The sequence below is a fragment of the Polyodon spathula genome, chromosome 17, assembly GCF_017654505.1.
Source record: "Polyodon spathula isolate WHYD16114869_AA chromosome 17, ASM1765450v1, whole genome shotgun sequence".
Classification (NCBI taxonomy): Eukaryota; Metazoa; Chordata; class Actinopteri; order Acipenseriformes; family Polyodontidae; genus Polyodon; species Polyodon spathula.
This window is the reverse complement of record NC_054550.1, coordinates 18,856,229-18,882,757: the sequence shown is the minus strand read 5'-3', so window position 1 is coordinate 18,882,757 and position 26,529 is coordinate 18,856,229. Positions and strand designations below refer to the sequence as shown.

Sequence of the window (26,529 nt, the reverse complement as noted above, 5' to 3'; positions counted from 1 at the left end):
CGGGCATTTTTTTCTTCAGGACTCCTGGTACAGAGCTGATTTGAGTTGTTTAAAGATTAAAGTACATTAGGGTGAGATTAAAATGCTGCATATAACTTGTTTGAGTTTTAAAGTTCATCTCAGGAATTTCTTTAAGCTCCACCCACCTATTGCTTTCAGGGGACCTTTCAGGGCCACTTTATAAGCTGCAGATTCGTGGTGCTTGTTGTTCTAAGATAAAGAATCCTGCTGTTCTTGGTTACACTCTGTGCCTTGCACACACCAGGCATTCGAGTGTTAAGGTGGAATTCCAAGGAAGGTCTGCAGTGTACAGGAATGCTCTGTGTGTGCGTGTGGTGTCCGCTGATAGTGTCCAGATCCGTGTCATTCTGACGATGCTTTCACTTCATCAAAGCAGCCACCTAAATGAGCACCCAATGCAAAGGAAGCTAGTGATGGGTGTTAAATCTAGGTGAAGGTAGGTAAAGAAATTTAAGCCCCAGTTTGATTTTGCAGTTGAGAGTTAGTTTCACAGACTGGTGTATGACTCCTAATATTTTTTTGATAGCTTTTAATTTATGCAAACCTCTGCGTTTAATAGGCTAGCTATGTTTTAAGAGGCTCCCGTATACAATGTTTAACTATAACTTAGACACATTCAACGGGGGCTGATATCTGCTTGCTCTCACTATACAGTCCAAAACTGGCTTTCAAATACACAAATGGATAAAGGGGCCAGTGGTGACCTGCAAAGGGCATTTACTATTGGAAAGTTTCTGTACAGATTTACATTCAGAAGAATCTGGACCAGTTCTTTTGCACCGTCTCATCTTTGATGTTTTTCAGGTGTTGGTACTGCACATATTTGCCAGTATTTTTGCTAAATTTACTCTAACTTGCTGTAAAATGTAGAGTGTGCGGCTTTATTGAATACATTAGTTTTTGGTGGATTTATAAAACCTATATTTAAACCTATAGTTCCGTGAAAAAGTATTTGCCCCTGTCAGATTTTCTGCATTTTTCACATTGAATTTGGTCAGATCGTTTTGTGGGTTGTAGCAGTATATAGGAGTCGGAGAGAAAAAATGACAACAAAGTTTGGTGCTTCTTTCATTTGTTTGGTGTGCAACGTAATCAAACATGCAGTCCTCAGGTGTGAAAAAGTAATTGCCCCCCTAGTTAACTCAACCCAATTAAAGGGATAGTTAGGGTCAGCTGTTTGAATACTTTGGTTGGCCATCAGGCCTGATTTGGGCCAGCCCTGCCCAATAAAATCTGATTAACTTTGGCCCTTACCATCAGAGTGAAGTTGTCAGCACACAGGTTCTAAAGGCACATCATGCCACGATCAAAAGAAATTCCGGAAGACCTCCGGGGGGAAAAATAAAAGTTGTTGATGCCTATCAGTCTGGAAAGGGTTACAAAGCCATTTTATGGACAGATGAGTCAAAAGTGGAACTTTTTGGCCAACATGGGCTCCGTTATGTCTGGCGAAAACTAAACACTGTATTCCACAGTAAGAACCTCATACCAACAGTCAAGCATGGTGGTTGTAGTGTCATGATTTGGGGATGCTTTGCTGCATCAGGACCTGGATGACTTGCCATCATTGAAGGAACTATAATTCTGCTCTATATCAGAATTCTACAGGAGAATGTCACGCCATCCGTCCGTGAGCTGAAGCACAGTTGGGTCATGCAGCAAGACAATGATCCGAAACACAAGCAAGTCTATATGAGAGTGGTTGAAGAACAAGAAATTTAAAGTTTTAGGATGGCCTAGTCAAAGTTCAGACCTAAACCCCATTGAGTTGTTGTGGCAGGACCTGAAACGAGCAGTTGGTGCTCAAACCCACAAATGTCACCGAGTTGAAGCAGTTCTGCATAAAGGAGTGGGCCAAAATTCCTCCACGGCGCTGTGAGAGACTTATCAATAACTACAGGAAGTGTTTGGTTGCAGTTATTGCTGCTAAAGGTGGCGTAACCAGTCTAAGGGGGCATTGGGTGTTGCATAACTTTCTTTAATAAATAAATGAAATAAGTATCAATTTTATGTTATTTGTTCACTGAGGGTCCCTTTTATCTAATATTAGATTTTGGTTGAAGATCTGATAACATGCAGAAAATCAGATGAGGCAAATACTTTTTCACGGCACTGTATGCTTATTGTGAATTATACTGTACATATCGCAGGTTGAGCCAATTCTGTTTCTGCATGTTTGTTCACAGGGTCTTCCTCTCCTCGCTAGAGCAGCTGAACGCAGCTGTCTCTCCTACATAGGAGAATGTTTGGTGGTTGTCGTCGTTGGGAGGTGGAGGGCAGTTACAAGTCAACTGTGACTAAATTGAGAGATACTTCCAGCAGTGTCCAGACTGACCAATTTGTAAATGTCACAGGTTAAATCAATTGGTTTGTGAGGCCTGATTTATGTATTTGTAATTGCATTGCTCTGTGTAGATAAACAAGAGGTGACATTTCCCATTCTTAAGGCGCCCATGAGATTTATACCTCGTGGCTGGACTCCGTGCTCTGATATTACTTTTTAAAAGGCTGACCAACTCCCCCATTTTAAAACATTCTCAGTAAACTGTACATGTTATGACTGCCTCTGGTTTCACAGAAATACAGTAGCTGCACGTTTTAATTTTAACATTTATATTTCATGCAATGAATTATTGGTTTTTTAAAAATTCCGTATTCAATTTGGTGCCGCAGCATTTATTTTAAATTGATCAAAATGACCGCGGCGATTATGTGAGGGCGGCCTTTATTAATAATACTATGCTTTGCAAACACTGCAATATTTTATTGCATGATTTGTGGCATTTTAGAAGTCTAAGGTTTCTGTTTTCTGTAATACGGTAGCCTACCTGTATGTAGCAGCGTGCATGGGCAAGCTTCTTTGACTACAGTACTATTAGGTTGGACATGGAAGGTCAGAGGAGTACTATACCAGCGAATCAGGAGTGTGTATTGGTTGTTAAGGGGCAGGACAATACTGGTGTGGCAGTGACATATATGTTTTTGTGCACCACAAATGACCTCAGAATATCATTTTGATTTCTGTAAAAACAACAATATATCCTACTTGGTTATTTTATTTTCTCACTGTAACTTGTTTGTAATTATCTCTGCAAGAGAAACCGAAACTAAATATTCTCATAGATAGTAGCACAGCACACTGTTTTTATTTGAGTATGGGAATTACAACTAAACTAAAAACAAAACAAAAAAAACACCTGTAAGAACTTCAGAACTGGTTCTGTAAACTAAAAAACAAAACAAAAAAAATGTAGTTTATATGGTATTTTCTTTCAGAACTGTACTAACATAAAATAAAATGTGCAATAAAATGTTACTGTGTGTGTGTACATTAGTTTGAAATTTAAGTGCTAGTTTGAGGCTCCTGTCTACATGTACATAGTCAGTGTTGTGCATTTATTTATGTACTGTGTAAGTGTGTTTTTTAGTAGGGGGAGAAACAAATACCTTAATGTTTCTTTATTGAGGGCAGCCTCTATTATAAAGCTGATAAATGGCTGCGGCGTCAATACGAGGGAGTCTTTAATTCGAGGGCGGTGCCAATTGAAGTAATACGGTAATAGTACCTATTATTGCATGTGGTGTTAACTGTAGGGTGAAAATGTAGGGTGAAATCAACAATAGTTCTGTCTCCCACAGAGGGGAAACCAATCTGTCAAATTGACTGGATGTATTCTTGCTGTCTGAACACTAAGACCTTTGCTATAACCTTGACCCTGAACTCTGACCTGTACGGTGAGGTGATGTACATTTTTAACCAAAACCGATGTGTGCAATTGTTCCAATTGCTTTTAATATAAATGCAGACTAAATAGAGTTTCAGCTATGTTGGGAATATGACCCTGCGAAAGGGTTTGGGAGCTACAGTAACTAAAGAAGCTGTGTCACTTTTACTTCACGCATTGCCATCTAGTGCAAGAATAGAAGGTGTCTCACCTCTTCCCAAATATTGGATAAAGGAATGAAATAGGATTAATAGATAAATCACTGTGAGAAGACAAGCCATGCATGAGGTAATTTTTTTTTTAAAAAACCTTATTTCACAACCATTACATCTAAAAACTTTTGGAGAAAATGTGATCTTTGTGCTTTATTTAATAAAATGCTTAGAATGCCAAACTCATACAGTCTGATCTGTAGGGCACAGAGGAGTATTTTGTAGTTTGGTGCACAATACAGTACAGAAATGGAACAACATGCCGTCTTACTGGCAGTATTTTATAGTATTTATATATATATATATTTTGACCCCTTGAATTTGCTTGTAGTCACTTTTTTCATTCTCTGGATTTTAGCGCATATTGTATAAGGTTTTAAAATTGCAGTGGTCTACAGTGCATCAAAATACTGTAAAAGATGAACATCAATGGTATAGTTACATTTTGGTAAAACATTTAGGATTTTTGGCTACTACTTAAACAGTTAAACCTTTCTGCCCTTAATACTGTAGTGATTAACGTCATTAATAATCAAATTTTCACTAAAGTGTGCTCTTGGTTGATGTCTTCTTCCTAATGAATAATGTATGGGCAATTTACAAATAACTATGTCAGTTGCTGTCCTGGCTTCATATTATATGGTACAAATTAAGGATATTTACAAGTTATACATGTTTAAGTAAATATACAGTACCAGTCAAAAGTTTGAGTACACTGCTTGAAACCAGGTTTTTCATGATTAACTGCTTTTCACTGTATAAACTTGTCTGTAAACACTTAATATTTCGTTATATGATACGTGTACTTATATAAGCTGATAATCATAAGTGAATTGCATTCAAAAATTAAATTTTTAAATGAAAATGTAAATCTTGTCAATTTCAATGAAATGGTCACCCAAAGCAAGGGGATTTCAGTCTGAAACCCAAGTCAGATAAAAATCTGAAATGTGTATAACATGGTGTTAGAACACTGGCCTAAGTATAAAAGTGTCTTTGTTAGATGTTCTCTGAGTTAACTAGCATGTTACCTAATTAACCTTTTGTCACCAATTATTGTTATCAGGCGAGGATCCATAATTAGTATAAATCTAGATAGCATAGGCACAAGTTGGATTATAGGCACATGGATAATTGCAAAGCATATGACATGGTTTATTTAGATTTCCAGAAAGCTTTTGACAAAGTCCCGCACAAAAGATTAATTCTCAAACTGAACGCAGTTGGGATTCAAGGAAACACATGTACATGGATTAGGGAGTGGTTAACATGTAGAAAACAGAAAGTACTGATTAGAGGAAAAACCTCAGAATGGAGTGTGGTAACCAGCGGTGTACCACAGGGATCAGTATTAGGTCCTCTGCTATGCCTAATCTACATTAATGATTTAGATTCTGGTATAGTAAGCAAACTTGTTAAATTTGCAGACGACACAAAAGTAGGAGGAGTGGCAAACACTGTTGCAGCAGCAAAGGTCATTCAAAATGATCTAGACAAGATTCAGAACTGGGCAGACACATGGCAAATGACATTTAATAGAGAAAAGTGTAAGGTACTGCACGCAGGAAATAAAAATGTACATTATAAATATCATATGGGAGATATTGAAATTGGAGAAGGAATCTATGAAAAAGACCTAGGAGTTTTTGTTGACTCAGAAATGTCTTCATCTAGGCAATGTGGGGAAGCTATAAAAAAAGCTAACAAGATGCTCGGATACATTGTGAAAAGTGTTGAATTTAAATCAAGGGAAGTAATGTTAAAACTGTACAATGCACTTGTAAGACCTCATCTTGAATATTGTGTGCAGTTCTGGTCACCTCGCTATAAAAAAGATATTGCTGCTCTAGAAAGAGTGCAAAGAAGAGCGACCAGAATTATTCCGGGCTTAAAAGGCATGTCATATGCAGACAGGCTAAAAGAATTGAATCTGTTCAGTCTTGAACAAAGAAGACTACGTGGCGACCTAATTCAAGCATTCAAAATTCTAAAAGGTATTGACAGTGTCGACCCAAGGGACTTTTTCAGCCTGAAAAAAGAAACAAGGACCAGGGGTCACAAATGGAGTTTAGAAAAAGGGGCATTCAGAACAGAAAATAGGAGACACTTTTTTACACAGAGAATTGTGAGGGTCTGGAATCAACTCCCCAGTAATGTTGTTGAAGCTGACACCCTGGGATCCTTCAAGAAGCTGCTTGATGAGATTTTGGGATCAATAAGCTACTAACAACCAAACGAGCAAGATGGGCCGAATGGCCTCCTCTCGTTTGTAAACTTTCTTATGTTCTTATGTTCTTAAGTTTGTCATTCCTGAATGTAAGGGAGCAGAAAATGGCAAAATACGCTCAGTTGGAAAAAGAAAAACGTCTGTAATTACTTTAAGAAATGGAGGTCATTCATTAAGACAAATCGCAAGAACTTTGCAAGTGTCTAACTGCTTTGGCCAAGACATTCAAACAATTTGAAGAAACTGGCACTCATGAGGACCAAACAAGGTCAGGCAGGCCAAGGGTGACCTCAGAATCGGAGCACCAGTTCATTCGAGTCACAAGTCTGCGAAACCGGCGATTAACTGCCCCTGAAATACAAGCTCAGCTAAATGCTACAAGAAGTACAGATGTTTCAACATCAACTGTTCAGAGGAGATTGCGTGAAGCTCGTCTAACTGGAAGAATTGCTGCAAAGAAACCATTGTTACGAATGCAGAATAAGAGGAAGAGACTTTCCTGGGTCAAAAAACGCAGAAACTGGACGTTTGAGGAGTGGAAGTCGGTCTTATAGACCAATGAGTCAAAATGTGAAATATTTGGGTCCAACTGCTGAGTATTTGTAAGAGGCAGAGAGGGTGAGCGCATGAGTTCTGCATGTATGGTTCCCACTCTCAAGCATGGAGGAGGCAGTGTCATGGTCTGGGGTTGCTTTGCTTGTGCAGAGTTGGTGATCTTTACCAAGTCCATGGCAAGCTCAACCAGCATGGCTATCATAGCATACTTCAGAGGCATGCCATTCCATCAGGATTACGGCTAGTTGGGCAGTCCTTCATTCTTCAGCAAGATAATGACCCGAAACACACCTCAAAGTTGGGCAAGAAGTATCTGGCGAAGAAGGAAGGTGAAGGACAACTCAATCTAATGACCTGGCCTGCCCAGTCTCCGGACCTCAATCCCATAGAACTTGTATGGGACGAACTGGACAGAAGAGTCAAAGCAAAGCTACCCACAAGTGCCCTACATCTCTGGAAATTGCTGCAGAGTTGCTGGGAAGACATGTTGGGTGATTTCCTGCTGAAACTTGTTAACCGAATGTCTCGTATTTGTGAGGCTGTTTGGCAAAGTGGCTGGTAAGGGGGCCAGGTGTAGCGGTGATGTGATGCAGGAGTGACAGGCAGACAACGGTAATTTAGTGAATAAGTGTTTATTGTGCCGTTTCCAGGTCTGGCGACCGTCAAATAATAAATCCCCGGCAGTACACAACAATGTGTAAAGCGCATGGAGCATGAATAACACAACACAGTCCTGAACAGAAAACAAAGGCACGGTCACCAGTCCTGGGTGAATCCAAACGTGCAGGTGCTCTGTGCAGTGGTGCTCCGGATAGTGCTTTCGTGGCGACAGCTCTGGAAGTGTGCTTTGTCTAGTGGTGCGACAAAGACAGACAATTACAGACAGAAATAACACACAACACGTAACACTTATTTCTCTTATTTTCTGAGAGTTCCTCTCTCAGTCCTTCTCTCCTAGCGTTAACCCAAATGAAGGAAAAGATCAGCGTTACCCTGGCCCCTATATTTCTGTCACATTTCTGGCTGTTATTAAGGCAAAGGGTGGCTATTTTGAGGAATCCAAGATTTAGAGACAACAGTTTTCTTGAACATTGCTTTGATACTCCTTATGTTTTGATTTGTATATTGTAACATGTGTTTTCATTTTCAAGTATTTACAGAAACATATACAACGTAAAACAATGTCAATTATGGAAAAAACCTAGTTTCCAGCAAGTGTACTCAAACTTTTGACTTGTACTGTATGTTTTTTCTCTATTCTGCACAATAAAAATTGCATTATGTAGTTATTTAGTTTTTTTTTTTTTAAAGTTTTGTACTATAGATCGCATAACCAACCCCTGTCCCCAAATTACAATTGATTTTCAGTTAGATTTTGGATATTTAAATATCAAATGCTGGATTTTACTTTTAATTCTGGAAAAGACTTCTAAACACTCTATGAATCTTAAAATTGTACTGAAGCATTTCAATCATAAATGAACCCCTTTAGGACTAACAGAAAAAGTGAGCAAACAAGGGGTTCATAATGTACCATAAATAATGTATCCCACACAACCAGCATGGTTAAGCAACACTGGGAGGGAACAGGGAACCTTAAACACCTTGGAGCCTACTTTTGTACTCATTTGACAGCTGTTTCTTATTTAGCATTTAAAGTGAAATATATTTTTAAAATGTCTTCTGAATTTAAGGGACATATAATTTTGTATTTGATTTGTTAGCTAGTTTAATCAGTTTAACAACCAGTAAGACTTTATACATGAAGCATGCCCTGACTGAGTTTTTTGTAATAAATTATTCTCCAGCAGTGAGGCCAGGCATTTGTATTTTTATCATACTATTTTTTATAATTTTACAAATCGGTTAGTGTTTAGTGGGAGTATTTAAAATGAATCGTGATTTGTTCAAAGACTTGGAAATGTATAGTTGGTAGCTAAATGACGGCTGTGTGCCAAAGACACTTGAAAATGTGCACATAGCATGCATTTATTCATTTATTCTGCTGTGTGCCGATTTTATAGGATTTGCATAACACAGGCTATTGTACAATATTGGTTTCTTCTCAGCAGTGCTGTATAAAAGAAAAAATACACAAACACACATCCTTCTGTAGTGTGATACGAACACTGAAATGCTCATCGCTGTCAGGCACAGCCCCTGCTGTGTAGCCTGATTCCTCCTTGCTTGATCATATCCAGCACCTCCTCTTGAATCTGTTAGTTCATTTGAGTGTCTTGAACTAAGTGATTTTATTATTTTTTTAATTCAGTTTCTCTGCTCTGTGGAACAGTTTTTCTGTGGCAACAAAAGTAAAGTTACTTATTTTGTTTTGTGGTGTTTGGTTTTGTTTTTTTTGCCAGTTTTCCTTAATTACCTGCCTGGGTCAATTCATGAACCAGGAACTCCACCAGTCAGACAGCAGCTGAGATCTCCAATGCAGCACCTGTTAATTATTTTTTTTGCTATAATTTTCCTTTTTTTTTGTTGTTTTTTTTTTTTTTTTTTTTCTAGAAGACATTCTTCTGTTCAATCGTAAGTATGATTAAGTACAAACGTTATTTTAAATTAGTTACAGTACATGCACACTGCCAATCTGATACACACTTTCATGTAATTTGATTGTTATATACAGAGTTTGTATGTAATTTGTTCTTTTAAAAAAAACAGCTGAATTGATAAAACACTTTAGCCTTCCTCTCTTCATTGTATTTGAAAAGCTATTCAGTGTTGTTTACATTTCTCATTATTTAAACTGTCCCATTAATTTTGTGCCTAATAGAAACTCAGCTTTTCCACCTTAAGCATGCTGTAGTGCCCGCCCTGCATCCGACTAAACTGTATTTCACACTGTGTGTGATTGGGATACTGTTGGCTGCTAGTCATGTGACCACAGTTTCTGTTGTGCAATAATAATGATACTGAAGGGTGGAGCTCCGGCAGGTGTGTTTGACTCTTGACGCAGGTGTTTCCTCAGTCTTCCAGTGCTGTAACTGACCTGACAACAGAGTGAGACTGATTAGTGTGTCAGCTAGTAACCCTAGGCTATGTAAACAAAATATAAACAGCAAGCACAGCTTTGTCTTTTTCCAATCAATGTAATAATTTGTCTCCTTTTTTTTTTTTTTTTAGAACTTAGAAGAAAAAAGGTTGATAGAATCAAGTATCTCCTGTTATTTTGTAATACTGTATAGTTTAGTGCCCCGTCTAGCTGTCTGAGAGTATACTGTACTGGAAATATAACCTTTTCTCCTCTCCGCATCCTATACTTTTTTTTTTGGTTTAAATAACATGGACAGTGATGCTACTTCAGCTGGGTGGGGTTTAATGCAGGTTTTACTGATTCTTCATTGTTGATTGTACAGTATAAAAATTGTATTTGTTACGAATGTACAGCTACACACCTAGCCCTTGGGTGTTTACTGCAGGTAAAACAAATCCATGTTAGGGCTGTGGTTTATGCTGGTTATATACTTTCTCTCTGTCAGCTGTACAGTTGATTATAGTAGATATCCCACAGTGTGTTTTTGTATTTTATATTTTAGAATTTTGTTCTTAAGGAACCAATTAATGTTTGTTTTTCTGAATGAATGGCTCTAAATGAGAAATTGTGTCTGCATGCCAAAGAAATGCTGACTCATTTGACTTTGAAATTTAAGACTACAATTAATTTTTGTGAGCTCACAGCCTGTTAAATACAGTGCCTATAGTAAGTATTCACCCCCCTTGGACATTTTCACAGTTTGTTGTGTTACAACCTGATATCTTGATGCATTTAAATGGGATTTTGATTTCCTTTTGATTTGCACAACCTATTCAACACTTTGAAGAGGCAGGAGAATTTTTATTGTAAGACAGTTAATGAAAAATAGAAAAACTGAAATGTCTTGGTTAGATAAGCATTCACCCCCGTGAGTCTGTAATTGCTGTCAATACTTTTGGGGTAAATGTCTACCAGGTTTGCACATCCTGGATTGTGCAATATTCGCCCATTCTTCTTGGCAAAATTGTTCAAGCTCTGTCAAGTTGGCTGGGGATCATTGGTGGACAGCAATCTTTAAGTCTTGCCACAGATTCTCAATCGAATTCAAGTCCGAGCTTTGACTGGACCACTCTAGGACATTCACGTTCTTGTTTTTGAGCCATTCCAGTGTCTCTTTGGCTGTGTGCTTGGGGTCATTGTCTTCTCTTCCATACAGGCCAGATTTGTGCAGTACCTCAGCTATTGTTGATACATGGACAGTTTCTCCCATCTCAGCCATGGAACACCTGTAGGTCTTTCAGAATTGTCATTTGCCTCTTGGTGGCTTCTCTGACCAATGCCACCCTTACCCGGCTGCTCAGTTTGGGAGGATGGCCTGCTCTAAGCAGATTCTGAGTGGTGCTGTATACTTCCATTTCTTAATGATTGACTTGACTGTGCTCCAAGGGATATTCAGTGCCTTTTGAAATCTTTTTTTACTCCTCCCCTGATCTGTGCCTTTCCACGACTTTATCCCGGAGTTGTTTTGAAAGCTCCTTGGTCTTCATGGTAGTATCTTTGCTTTGAATGCACTACCCAACTGTGGGGAAATCATGTGAACCACTTTGATTGCACACAGATAGACTCTGTTTAACTTATTGTGTGAATTCTGATGGCAAATGGTTGCACCTGAGCATATTTAGGAGTGTCGTAGCAGAACAGATTTGTTTTTCACACACACACACACACACACCACCCATTCTTCTTTCCTTTGTGTTTGTTGCTGTCAACATGCAGTCCAAATGGGGGGAATTCAGTTGCCGTCTTCTCATCGTTTATGTTTTGCTGTCTGCTGAGAGATCAGTGGGCAGGCACTACATACCTTAAAACAGATTTGATTGGCTATTGTTACATAACACTTCGCTTTTTTAACTCAAGAGTTTTCAAACTTTTTTGAAACTGTACCCCTTCTGTCTGGAGGTTTCAGCTAAAGTACCTGTAGCAGGATGGTAGGAAAGCCCTGCTTACATGTATTGTTTGTTTATTTTAGAACTGGGTTTTCCCCTCCTCCCCTGTCTTATTTCATGGTTTGTTTATTATGATTTATGTTTGTATTTATTGTATGACAGTGAAGCACCGTGTATGTGTTTTGTTTTTGCAGCGTGAATGGGAAGCCCATCCGCGTTTTAATTAAAACTTGTGCAGAAGGTGGCCATCTCCCAAAGTGATTAATTTGTTGCTAATCGGGAGATGGTCACCAGCATAAATACCTGCAGCTCTCTGCACTCCGGGTGGGGTGTTCAGAGGAGGAGCGAGAGGAGATATTCAAAAACAAAACTGAAACGTAAAGGATCCGTGAAGGTCTGAGCGTCCACAGCCTGAGAAGGGAAATACCGCGGCCCTAGGACCCAATCCACCAGCAGAGGGAGAGTGCCTGCCGCTTCCACCTCCACCAGCAGAGGGAGAGTGCCTGCTGCCTCCACCTCCACCAGCAGAGGGAGACTGCATGCAGCTCCCACCTCCACCAGCAGAGGGAGACTGCATGCAGCTCCCACCTCCACCTCCATGGGAGGACTGCATTAAGCTCCCACCTCCACCAGCAGAGGGAGCATGCCTGCTGGTTTCCCCACTGCAACCAGAAGGGGAGGATCCCCTGCTTTCCTTCTCCAACCAGAAGGGGAGGATCCCCTGCCGCCTTCGCCGCCAGAAGGGGAGGATCCCCTGCCGCCTTCGCCGCCAGAAGGGGAGGATCCCCTGCCGCCTTCGCCGCCAGAAGGGGAGGAGCCCCTGCCGCCAGAAGGGGAGGAGCCCCTGCCGCCTTTGTCTACAACCCCGCTAGAGGGGAGAGAAGCAGGAGCTGCCTCTGTCTCCAACCCCGCTAAAGGGGAGAGAAGCAGGAGCTGCCTCCCTTCAGCATTGGAGGGATCAGGGCAGCTTGCTGCCGGACCTCAGCAGGTTGCATAGGTTGCTGAAGGGAAAAACACCCGGCCGCAGTGGCTGTGAATCGGGCCAGCTCCAGCACCACAGCTAGGCCTGGCTTTCCTCCCGCTGTCGCATTCCAAGGGTCCGCTGCCACCGTCTCTGTCTGAGGGACCGCCCAAGGATGCCACGTCCACATCGCCCGGGGCTGCCTGGTGCTCCGCATCGCCCGGGGCTGCCTGTGTCTCTCTTTTATCCCCTAGGGTTGCCAAAGGTCCTGGGGTTGCCTGTCTCTCCTCTGCTTCACCTAGGGTCGCTGAGGGTCCCACTTCGCCTGGGGCCACTGTCTGGCTTGCGCCGCCTAGGGCCGCTACTAGTCCTACAAGACTGCAGGAAGCACCGGGGCCGCCACCTCAGAAAAGAGAGCTACTGGCTACAAAGAAGGGGTGGGGGGGATATGAAGCAGGGCGTTAGAACAGGGTTTTCTTCTCCGTCCCTGTGTTATGTCGTGGTTTGTTTATTATGATTTATGTTTGTATTTATTGTATGACAGTGAAGCACCGTGTGTGTGATTTGTTTTTGCAGCGTGGATGGGAAGCCCATCCACGTTTTTAATTAAAACTTGTGCAGAAGGTGGCCATCTCCCAAATTAAGTGATTAATTTGTTGCTGATCGGGAGATGGTCGCCTGCATAAATACCTGCAGCTCTCTGCACTCGGGGTGGGGTGTTAAGAGGAGGACCGAGAGGAGCGAGTGGAGATGTTCAAAAATGAAAGTGAAACGTAAAGGATCCGTGAAGGCTACTGCCCAGTCGGACTGTAACTGTTATTATTGTGTTCGTGATTTGTTTGTGTTTAGAATATTTATTTTCTGTGCTCTGTGAGCAATGTTTATTTTTGTTTTAAATATTTTATTTATTTTTGTATTCTTTTAATAAACGGCGCACGCCGTGCCTTTTGAACTGCAGTTACCTTTTGTTGTTCGTCCTACGTCTGGTCTGATGTCACTGCAATGCCATTTTCTGCCGCAGTACCCTTTACAATTTTCACTCAATGAATGTTACCAGAGTTGCTATAAAAGGCAGAATAATGTGGTTAGCACATTTATTTTTTCTCTTCAGTTTTATTTAATATATACTTTTACACAACAGTCTGGGACTGACAAATTGCTGAGACCAGAAAACCAAACACTAAGCTTCATTCTTAAAATTTAGATGCAAAGAAAAAAAAAAATAGTATTTAGGACTCTTTCACTTTCTATTGGGAAAAGTCATTATAAATTAGAACATAAGAAAGTTTACAAACAAGAGGAGGCCATTCGGCCCATCTTGCTCGTTTTTGGTTGTTAGCAGCTTATTGATCCCAGAAACTCATCAAGCAGCTTTTTGAAGAATCCCTGGGTGTCAGCTTCAACAACATTATTAGGGAGTTGGTTTCACATCCTAACAATTCTATGTGAAAAAAGTGCCTTCTGTTCTGTATGCCCCTATGTCCAATCTCCATTTGTGACCCCTCGTCCTTGTTTCTTTTTCAGGTTGAAAAAATCCCTTGGGTGAACATTGTCAATACCTTTTAGAATTTTGAGTGCTTGAATCAGGTTGCCGAGTAGTCTTCTTTGTTCAAGACTGAATAGATTCAATTCTTTTAGCCTGTCTGCATGTGACATACCTTTTAAAACTGGAACAATTCTGGTCGCTGTTCTTTGCACTCTTTCTAGAGCAGCATTATCCTTTTTGTAGCGAGGTGACCAGAACTGAACACAATATTCAAGATGAGGTCTTACTAATGCATTGTACAGTTTTAACATTACTTCCCTTGATTTAAATTTAACACTTTTCACAATGTATCCAAGCATCTTGTTGGTCTTTTTTTTATAGCTTCCCCACATTGTCTAGATAAACAGTTCTGAGTCAACATAAACTCCTAGGTCTTTTTCATAGATTCCTTTTTCAATTTCAGTATGATATTTATAATGCCCATTTTTATTGCCTGCGTACAGTAGCTTTCACTTTTCTCTATTAAATGTCATTTGCCATGTGTCTGCCCAGTTCTGAATCTTGTCTAGATCATTTTGAATGACATTTACTGCTGCCACAGTGTTTGCCACCCTTCCTATTTTTGTGCCATCTGCAAATTTAACAAGTCCCCCTTGGACTTTTCTACATATTATTGTGTTACAATGTGGAATCAGAATTGATTTAATTAGGAGTTTTTGCCACTGATCAACACAAAAGTCCTTAATGTCAAAGTGAAAAATAAAATCTACAAATTGTTTTAAATTAATTACAAATATAAAAGGGAAAATAACTGATTGCATAAGTATTCACCCCCTTTGCTATGACACACCTAAATAAGCTCTGGTGCAACCATTTGTCTTTAGAAGTTACATAATTGATTGAATGGAGTCCACCTGTGTGCAATTAAGGTGTTTCACGTGATTTTAGGTTAAATACAGCTTTCTCTGGGAGGTCCCACAGTTGGTTAGTACATTTCCTAACAAAAACTACATCATGAAGACGAAGGAATATTCAAAGCAAATCTGGAATAAGGTTCTTCAAAAGCACCAATCGGGAAGGATATAGGAACATTTCCAAGGCATTGAATATCCCCAGGAGCACAGTCCGTTATTAAGAAATGGAGACAATATGGCACAACTGTGAATCTGTCTAGAACAGGCCGTCCTCAAAAACTGAGTATCCGGGCGAGAAGGGCATTAGTCAGAGAGGCCACCAAGAGGCCTATGGCAACTCTAAAGGAGTTACAGTCTTCCACGGCTGAGCTGGAAGACACTATGCATACGGCAACAATAGCCCGGGTGCTTCACAAAACTGGCTTTTTATGGGAGAGTGGCAAAAAGAAAGCCATTGTTTAAAAAAAACTCACATCAAATCTTGACTAGAGTTTGCCAGAAGGCATGTGGGAGACTCTGAGACCAAGTGGGAGAGGATTCTATGGCCTGATGAGACCAAAATAGAGCTTTTTGGCCTCAACGTTAAGCGCTATGTTTGGTGCAAGCCAGAGAACACCATCCCTACAGTGAAGCATGGTGGTGGCAGCATCATGCTATGGGGATGCTTCTCTGTGACAGGGCCTGGAAAGCTTGTGAAGATGGAGGGCAAAATGGATGCAGCAAAGTACAGAGAAATCCTGGAGGAAAACTTGCTGAAGTCTGCAAGAGACTTGGGACTTGGAAGAAGATTCATCCTCCAGCAGGACAATGACCTCAAACAAAAAGGCCATTGTCCTGGAGAGGCCCAGTCAAAGCCCGGACCTCAATCCAATTGAGAATATGTGGAAAGAGTTGAAAATTGCTGTTCACCAAAAGGTTCCCATCCAACTTGACGGCGCTTGAGCAATTTTGCAAAGAAGAATGGGCAGAAATCGCAGTGTCCAGATGTGCAAAGCTGGTAGAGACTTATCCAAATAGACGCATGGCTGTAATTGCTGCCAAAGGTGCCTCTACCAAATATTGACTCAAGGGGGTGAATACTTATGAAATCAATTATTTTCTGTTTTGTATTTGAAATTAATTTAGAACAATTTGTAGATTTTATTTTTCACTTTGACATTATGGACTTTTTTGTGTTGATCAGTAACAAAAACTATCATAAAATAATTGTGCTGTTTTAAAATGTTTACAATATCAAAAACATTAACCTCAATATAAAACTATAATTACTAACTATAAATGATCCAAAGGGACTCTCTCTAACTTTGTCGCTTTGCATTTACTTACTTCGTTTTTCTATTGTAAGAAATGTATATCAAACACTGAATACATAGCTGTTAATAAAATGCAGCTGAAGGTAATAAACAAAAACCGTCAAAGTATGATGACTATGTATGTTTACCAGAGCATTTATATTTTTAAAAAACACAGGGACACTGCGCTTTACTGATAAGACAAGTTAAAAACAGCAAAGATCATGAGCAGCACAGAGCACTCTCCAGGCACAATCGCCAGCCACCTGCTTTACCTATATACCTGCGTGGAAAACCACACAGTCGAAATCTCGCATGCGTACAGATGGAAAATGTGGACGTAATAGATTCTGTGTTTTGTTTTTTTGTTTTTTCCATTAGCTTTTAACCTTGAGCTGCTCAACAAAGATTAAATAAGTACACATCGTGATTTAGAGAATATACAGTACCATTAAAAAAAAAAAAATCAACATAATTATAAACTCTTACTTTAATTTTTATTTGTGCATTTCTGAGTCATTGTGCATACCACCTATGACCCTTGGAAGTACCCCAGGGGTACACATACCCCAGTTGAAAACCCCTGTCTTAACTAAGAAGATGCAGTCCAAACTGAAAGGTGATGAGTGTATTCAGTTGCAGTGGTTATCTCCTTACCTCTATCAATCCACACTAATACAGAAAATGTTAATATTTTGGTGTTTCTCCAGTAATTTGAAATAAAAAAGCAGCATTGTTTTGCTGAGTCTGTGTGAGCTGGAGTGAGCACTTTTTCCAGTAAGGTAGTGTCTGATAGAACTGTAGTATCAATGTATTTGTTTTAAAATTATAAAGTTATTAGTTAGTTATTTATACTTGTCTTGAGTGTATTTCTTTAAATAGCCATTTAAAAACGGATTACCAAAAAATGTCATTATACCGTGGTACGACGATAACCATGGTATATTTTTTGATGGTTACCATACCGTCAAAATTTGATACTGTGACAACCCTACTCCCCCTGCCTCGGGTTTGGCAGCGCCGCCCATGCGCCTACATGGCAGAGGTTCTCTCAGGAGCCAGAGGGGACCCCCGGCCACACACTGTACTTTCGCAGCTTGTGCGCTTTTTGCCCCTATGTGGGCCCTCTATCCTAATCGTTCTCATCTAGCCAGCTATATGTCTTACCCTCTAAACTGTCTCCTATTCACAGGTTCATTCGTGGCACGTGACCTGGCACCTGACGCCGGCTCGACCTCAACCACAAGGTCACCACCTGGTGCCCGCCCTGTCTAAATCTTTCTTATTCCAGGACTGCGACCTTTCCGTCCCTATGGGTAGCTGCATCTCCCCAGGCCACTAGAACGTGGTCCTCTGAGCAGTAAAGGGAATTTCAATGTGTTACAGTGCCTATAGAAAGTCTACACCCCCTTTCAAATTTTTCACCTTTTGCTGCCTTTATAGCCTGGAAAAAAATTTTTTAAATCATTTTAATTTTTCATTTATCAACACATCCTACCCCACAACTTCCAAGTGAAAAAAAAAATTCTAGAAATTTGTAGAAAATTAATTAAAAATAAAAACTGAACTAGCTTGTTGGATAAGTGTCCACCCCCCTTTTAATAGCAATCCTAAATTAGCTCAAGTGTAACCAGTCACCTTCAAAATCACACACCGAGTGGCCGCATGATTTCAGGATAAATTCAGCAGTTCCTGTAGGTTCCCTCTACTGGGTAGTGCATTTCAAATCAAAGACTCAACCATGAGTACCAAGGTGCTTTCAAAAGAACTCCGGGACAAAGTTGTTGAAAGGCCCAGATCAGGGGATGGGTATAAAAAAGTATCAGAGGCCTTGAATATCCCTTGGAGTACAGTCAATACAATTATTAACACGTGGAATGTGTATGGCACCACCAAGACTCTGCCTAGATCAGGCCGTCCCTCCAAACTGGATGACCGAGGAAGAAGGAGACTAATCAGAGAGGCTACCAAGAGGCCAATGGCAACTTTGCAAGAGCTACAGGCTTTTATGGCCAAGACTGGCCATAGTGTGCTTGTGACAACAATGTGCATTTGACAACAATATCCCAGGCACTCCAAAATCTGGCATGTATGGTATGGTGGCAAGAAGAAAGCCATTACCCAAGAAAGCCCACCTTGAATCCCGTTTTGAAGTATGCAAAAAAATGCTCAGGAGATTCTGTAGCCATGTGGCAAATTTTGTAGTCTGACTAAACTAAAAATTTTTGCCTAAAAGCAAAGCGTTATGTTTGGCGCAAACCCAACACGGTGCATTACCCAAAGAACACCATCCCTACTGTGAAGCATGGGGGTGGCACCATTGTTATGGGGATGTTTCTCATCGGCAGGGACTGGGGCACTTGTCAGGATAGAAGGGAAAATGAATGGAGCAAGTACAGAAGTCCTTGAGTAAAACCTGCTGCCCTCTGCAAGAAAGCTGAAACTGGGACGAAAGTTCACCTCTCAGCTTGACAATGACCCAAAGCACACAGTCAAAGCTACACTGGAGTGGCTAAGGAACAAAAAGGTAAATGTCCTTGAGTGGCCAAGTCAGAGCCCCAACCTAAATCCAATCAATTTGTGGCATGATTTGAAGATTGCTGTCCATCAACACTCCCCAAGGAACTTGACAGAGCTTGAACAATTAGTCTACCAATCTTAGCCCTTAAGATGCACCGTGAATTTTTTTTGAAAATTAATTGCAAACAGACTAAACTCGCTGCCATCCAATTCAACTTTAAAAAAAAATAAATAAAAAATTTAGGCACAGAAAATGCCAGTTTTGTTAGCTGGGCATTTTGAAAACGCTATTTTCCCCACTTTTTCCTGTTATTGCCCTGTTCAGTCTTTTGCAGCCAGAAAACACAGTATCTACAGTGAGTTTTCTAAACAAATAAATACATCTGTTTTAAGTACAAATAATCAGTTTCAGGTGGATCTAACCCAGAGTCGTGCCCAACCACAAGACAACGCAGGACTTTAGTTTGACAGACCTTTCCCAGCCATGTTAATTGGAAAGTGTACTGTAGGTGACTTCTGTTTAGTGTTACAGCTTTACCTTTCTCTCTTTGGTAAGAGTGTTTTGTACAGAAACCTTACCAAATTGCTTACTCATTATACCGTAAGTCAAAAACTGTACTTTGGACTAATCTGTCTACAGTACTTTGACCAAGCTGTCTTGCACAGCAATGTACAGTATATTGGGAGTGGTAACCAAGCCAGCCTAAGTGCAGTACTACTGCAAGGATTGTATATTTAGATGTAAAATGTAAAGAAATGACTAGAAAACTGGTGTATGCAAAAACAAAACTTGGTCATTTCAGTAATTTTCAATTTCAAAGAAAATGCTCCAGGAACTAGCTGAATTAGGCTGTGATTTTTGGTTTAATTTCTTCTCTAGTAAGGGTGCAAATCCTAAATGTTTCTAGGTTAAGTTCTGTACAACTTTACTTAAGCGGTGCACTGTACTGATTTGTACAAGTACATTACTATCTTTTTGTTTTAATTTAGTAACACATTCAAGAGCCTGTCTGTAAATGTGCCTTCCTCACTTGGTCCTGGTGTGATTTCAAACCCAGCACATTGCCAGTGTCCTATGAAGCTGCATTCCAGAAATAGACGTCCAGGTCCGACCACATTGCAATATGATGAAATAGCTTTTTTCTACATGGAGAAGACCTAAAAGACCAGATTTCTCTGATCAGTCGGCACACCCATGGCAGATCATGAATTAATCAACATGTGGTATTTGCTGTTCAGCAAAGACTTAACTGTCTGCAAACACAAGAGCCAGCTGCATTGTGTGATAGTTTGTCCAGACAGCAGGAGGGAGTGTAAAATGTTGGCTGTTTTAGAGCATTAATGATAGGGCACCTGGTAAGCTGTGTGTCTCATATATATATATATATATATATATATAGAGAGAGAGGATATATATATATAAGATATAGGAGATAGAGAGAGAGTTTATAGGGGAGCGGATGCCGGGTAGTATCGAGAGATGCTGGCAGAGGAAGTCCGGGATCCGACGAGTTGGCTTCTCCCCCTAGGAGCTTAATTTTATAACCGACAAAATCTCGTAAGGGGAGTTACTATCCCGTTTTGGACCATTGTCGACGTTGAGAGAGAGATTGAGTACAGAGATATATATATATATATATAGATATATAGAGAGGAGAGAGAGAGAGAGAGAGAGAGAGAGAGAGAGAGAGATTGATTAATAGTTATTTTATCAATTAACTAAATGCAAAGTGAGTGAACAGAAGAAAAATCTACATCAAATCCATATTTGGTGTGACCACCCTTTGCCTTCAAAACAGCATCAATTCTTCTAGGTACACTTGCACAAAGTCAGGGATTTTGTAGGCATATAGTCAGGTGTATGATTAAACAATTATACCAAACAGGTGCTAATGATCATCAATTCAATATGTAGGTTGAAACACAATCATTAACTGAAACAGAAACAGCTGTGTAGGAGGAATAAAACTGAGCACAGCAACAAGACACAAGGTAGTTATACTGCATCAGCAAGGTCTCTCCCAGGCAGAAATTTCAAGGCAGACAGGGGTTTCCAGATGTGCTGTCCAAGCTCTTTTGAAGAAACACAAAGGGGAACGTCGAGGACCGTAGACGCAGTGGTCGGCCAAGGAAACTTACTACAGCAGATGAAAGACGCATCATGCTTACTTCCCTTCGCAATCGGAAGATGTTCAGCAATGCCATCAGCTCAGAATTGGCAGAAAACAGTGGGACCCTGGTACACTCATCTACTGTCCGGAGAAGTCTGGTCAGAAGTGGCCTTCGTGGAAGACTTGCGGCCAAAAAGCCATCTCTCCAACGTGGAAACAAGGCCAAGCGACTCAACTATGCACAGAAACACAGGAACTGGGGTGCAGAAAAATGGCAGCAGGTGCTCTGGACTGATGAGTCAAAATTTGAAATATTTGGCTGTAGCAGAAGGCAGTTTGTTTGCCGAAGGGCTGGAGAGCAGTACACGAATGAGTGTCTGCAGGCAACAGTGAAGCACGGTGGAGGTTCCTTGCAAGTTTGTGGCTGCATTTCTGCAAATGGGGATTTGGTCGGAATTAATGGTCTCCTCAATGCTGAGAAGTACAGGCAGATCCTTATCCATCATGCAATACCATCAGGGAGGCATCTGATTGGCCCCAAATTTATTCTGCAGCATGACAACGACCACAATCATACGGCGAAAGTCATTAAGAACTATCTTTATCGTAAAGAAGAACAAGGAGTCCTGGAAGTGATGGTGTGGCCCCCACAGAACCATGATCTCAACATCGAGTCTGTCTGAGATTACATGGAGAGAGAAGCAACTGAGGCTGCCTAAATCCACAGAAGAACGGTTTAGTTCTCCAAGATGTTTGGGCCAACCTACCTGCCGAGTTTCTTCAAAAACTGTGTGCAAGTGTACCTAGAAGAATTGATGCTGTTTTGAAGGCAAAGGGTGGTCACACCAAATATGGATTTGATTTAGATTTTTCTTCTGTTCACTCACTTTGCATTTTGTTAATTGATAAATATAATCTATTAACATGTCTATACTTTACAGCATTTTTTCACACCTGCCTAAAACTTTTGCACAGTACTGTGTGTGTGTGTGTGTGTGTCTATATATATATATATATATATATATATATATATATAAAAACATTTTATTTATGTTACAAAAGCTGTAGAAAATTGCTTGGTGTTTTTGGTTGTGTGGAATTGCTTTTTTTAAATAGCCCAGCTTTCTTGAAAGTGAACTGCAGCATTTTGATTTCTCGCCAAGAAGAATGTCGAACTGACATTTGGTTCTTAATAGAGCCAGTTATTTTGCTTGATATCCAACTTCTTTTTCTCATGTCACTTTTTTTACTGTGATTGATAGGTGTCTGTTGCTTTCAGAAAAACCTCAAAGTATTAGTTATATACCATGTTTAGACTGTGTGTGTGTGTTTTTATTTTTTTTATTTTATTGTATTTTTTTATATAGAAAATCAACCTGCAACCAGAGAGTATTGGTGTATTGTGGTCCCCTGCTGCTAGCTGATTTACCAGCCTTGCGACTGACTTTACGTGTAACACAAGAATCTGTAATACAGTAGTTCTGGGGAACTGTGCAAGTTTGTGTTTAAAACTAGCATTATTGCTGAACCTGAACAGAATAACAGTTGTCACTATGGGGAACTTGTTTACCTGAGTACAGAAGATATTTTTTGTCTCCTTTTTTAAAATGTTTAGATTTAACTTTTGCAATGCCTTTGATGCATTGTCTTGTCATTTTACTGTCTGCTATAAGTGTGTCGAAGCAAAGTGCATATTTAGGAGCTGCAGCTCATAAACTGATACTGTAGAACATGTTGTGAACCCCCTTGTAAAGCTGGGTCTACACAGAGTTAATTGCGCTGTCGAGAAGCCTCCACAGTATTGCGCATGGTGAGCAGATGAAATAGCGGGCAAACTGGACAATTGGAAATCATGCAAGAAGTTTGCAGAAAGTAGAACCCCAGTCTATTTATTGTACTGGAAAATAATGGATAATCATGTTATCAGCGCAGTCAACTAAATCTAAAAGAGAATGAACACCACTGCTACAGTACCAAGATAAAGAAGTTCTATGTAATTTAACCAGGTTGAAGAAAATTCCTAATTGAGTTTCCCCTCTTGTTGGAAAGAGCAGTAGTTAAAGGGTGTGTGAGAGAAAGAAAAGTTGCAAACTAAGTTAAAACATTACCTCAGATAATCATGAGTATCATGATTACTGTGATTTTTTTTATTTATTTATTTATTTTTTTAACTGATCGATAACTTATTAGAACTGTTATTATCTCCCCAATAGTTGCTACATTGTCCTCTTGGTGTGTACATAGCCTAAGTAAATGTTAAAGATAGGCCCTATCTACTGTATGTCAGACATTTCAACTGCACTGCGAGTGCCGAGATTGTTGTGTTAATGTTTCTGATTCTGGAAATTAGACATTTTGGGGTTAAACCCCTCCCATAAAACACTGAACTTCAAGCTTGTCACAAAATATTCAAGCAACAGTAACTCATTGAGGACATTAGAAAAAAATGTAATTAAAAATGTATTATGTTGATTTATTAGTCACAATGTGAAATGTTAAGGTCCTAAGAATATATGTTGTGACCTTGACAACACATTTCAATTTTTTTACCCACTGTCCCTAATGAGCCACCATATCAACTTGAATGTTTACCCCCCACTAAAAATAACTAACCAAAAAGTTTACACAGGCACACAGGTTGTGATAAGCAACTTGTCACCGATTGTATCATCGGCTGTAAAAAATGAACGGCTCGTATCTAAAATTCATGTTTTATTATTTTTGTCATGATGCGGTGTGTTGTACAACACACTCGCTGTCGCATCACATCCAGTGTGTAGAGGCCTTAACTGTTAACCCAGTATAGTTAATGTACTGGAGCAGAATGGGCTGCTGTGGACTCTTGGCCACTGCTGGTCTTGGATTTCATGCAGTCCCCTGTTAGCACAGAAGAATCAAGGGAGTGAGAAGCCTGAGTTGACAGATGGTCTTAATGGCACTTTTTCCCTTGTTATCATACAGTAAATGCAGAATCTATGCCAAATTCAATTAGCTTAATAGACCTGGACAGAAGTCAGCTAAGGCACTACAGTAATCTAGGAAGCTCTCTGTGGATTGGCAGTGCTTGTCATGCTGTGTGTACTGTTCTTCTGTTTGCTAGAGGCATTGTCTCCAGCATTAGCCTGCATAATTGGAAACAATGTACAAAGAAAGGGAAAAGATATTTCAGATTAAACACAACAAATTTGTTTACAGTTTAACGTCTACTGCTAAACCCTGATAATCTATGGTTCTGCATAGTCATCACTTTAACAATTGTAAAGATCATAAATATGAAAAACTGTTGCTTCATGGCAGTGTGACTGTCAAGCATTATAGGCCATTATTGTTAACTCTTTGCAGACTAAGAAGTCTACCTTTTTTGAGGGCTTAGGGTTAGTATCAGACCAAATATCTACATATAGTAAAAAGTTGTTCTGCAGATTACTAAATAAATAATGGTTTCATTGTATTATCAAGTAAGTATACCCTACATTTGCTAGTTTTGAATGTGAACCGAAAGTTAAATACACTTGAAAATTATTTTATTTTAAGAAATGTCCTAGTGTCATTTTACTGATCTCCTATTTTAAAATATGTAAAGTTATCAGTGGTAGCCACACACCTCAGGAACAAGAATCTGAAAGATTATAATTTTTTTAAAAATATTATGTATGGTCTCTGTTTTACACATTTGTTTGGCAGATACACATTTTTACCTTTTTTATTGGCAGGGTTTTAGCATATGCAAGTTAGTTTATCCTTTTAAAGCATAGAGTGTTATACCTTTATGAAAAGCCGAGTGTCTGTAGAACCTGAACCCGAGAAGGGTCACGCTCTGACATTAAGTGAAATCTAAATGTACCCAGGTAGAAAACAAAAACAAAAGTAGAAAAAACATGCACAATTTTTTTTTTTAATTGCTTTCAAAATATTTAATTCATGAAAAATGGCATCAGTATAATTACGTACATTCATATGCCAGAATATGAATAATGTCTGTGCAACAGCAAATATACTGTAAAAAACTTTGAGTGTGTCAATTTTCTGGGGGAGAGCAATTAATACGCCGATGTGCCTATTAAACTACTGTACCAGTGTCACAGTGGGATTACTAGTGTCACGGTTATTATGGCTCACACAAACTTAACTGTCAGCATACTGATTTTTTTCAGGATCTAACACAAAACCACTGTTCTAATTAAATTTAATTTGTTACTCTCAATACCCTAACTTCTGAATGTTAAACGCAAGCTTTCATACTCTTTCAGACTAAAAACGTCACACCTAAACTGCTTCTCTGTTAACATTAGGGTGTCCTCAGCTCGAAGAGGTATTCTTTTCCTTCTGGCATTAATTTCATCAACCATGTTCTATATATATATATATATATATATATATATATATATATATATATATATATATATATATATAATATTATATATATTCTAATATAATATATATTAAAAAGAAAACCGAGTCTTTTGGCTCAGTAAACCAGAACGTTTTTGCAAAATGAATTAGAGAGGTCATCTCAGTAAAGTATAGTGCTTTGGTGCCATGGTGGACAGTAATCTCGAGTAAACACTGCAACCATAGATACTGAAATGTTGCACCGTGTCCTCAACTCTTTCAATACATTTTGATTGGTTTGTCATGCCTGAAGTTTGTCACACATATTTCAGTACAGTAAATGTTTTGTATCTGTTTATAAACATTTTGGCCGATTTTTAGTATGCTGTCGGATAATTATTTGTACTTGAACGCATTGTAGTCGCCTAATTGCTCAGGTAGAAAAGTAACATTGCTAAAAAATAAAATACAAATATTGATCGTGAACTACAGACCAGACTAACTGCTGTTTGGTTGATTGCACTATGTAACACAATTTTTGTTCCTGGGTAGTAAGTGTTATTTCCTAATTGCGTATGCCTCAAAAGTATAGAAAATGGCTATTATTCCCCACAAACTTTGCTTTTGTGACCAGGACAGTGATATTTTGAACTTTACCTATTTCCAATGAGAAAACGGGCAAATTTGTTGATGAGTCTTTTCGTTCACATAAAATCAGAAAAAACAACATATGAATCCAGATTAACATGTATTTTTACTAAAGTAATACAAAAATGACTACAAAAGATTTAGAAGTGAGTAGTTTTTTGAGATTTACGATTATACTGTAAATCACTTTCACGAATCAGCCCCCAAATGTAGTCTCCCATCATGTTCTCGTTATACTGTCCTTGGTAGCGGCGTTCAAAGTCCAGTATATCCTGGTGGAAGCGCTTGCCTTGCTCCTCCAAGTACGCTCCCATGTTCTCCTTGAATTTATCAAGATGAGAATCAAGGATATGGACTTTGAGGGACATCCTATAGCCCATTGTGCCGTAGTTCTTCACCAGAGTCTCAACCAGCTCCACATAATTTTCGGCCTTGTGATTGCCCAGGAAGCCCCGAACCACAGCGACAAAGCTGTTTCAAGCCGCTTTCTTCTTACTCGTGAGCTTCTTGGGGAATTCATTGCACTCCAGGATCTTCTTTATCTGTGGACCAACGAAGACACCGGCTTTGACCTTTGCCTCAGACAGCTTAGAGAC

The 26,529-nt window shown here is 39.6% G+C and overlaps 1 protein-coding gene across 3 annotated transcripts in view; it reads left to right on the top strand.

The window, feature by feature from the left end:
* The window catches only part of LOC121329892 (MAGUK p55 subfamily member 5-like), a 66,991-nt gene that overhangs the window by 6,073 nt on the left and 34,389 nt on the right, over window positions 1–26,529 (top strand). Inside the window, exon 1 of one of the 3 annotated variants that reach the window (XM_041275881.1) lies at window positions 384–457. The exons of the other annotated variants lie outside the window; for them this stretch is intronic. The gene's annotated coding sequence lies outside the window, so the exon portion shown is untranslated. Of the gene's footprint in view, window positions 1–383; window positions 458–26,529 lie in introns of those variants that run through there. 3 annotated transcript variants of the gene reach the window in all.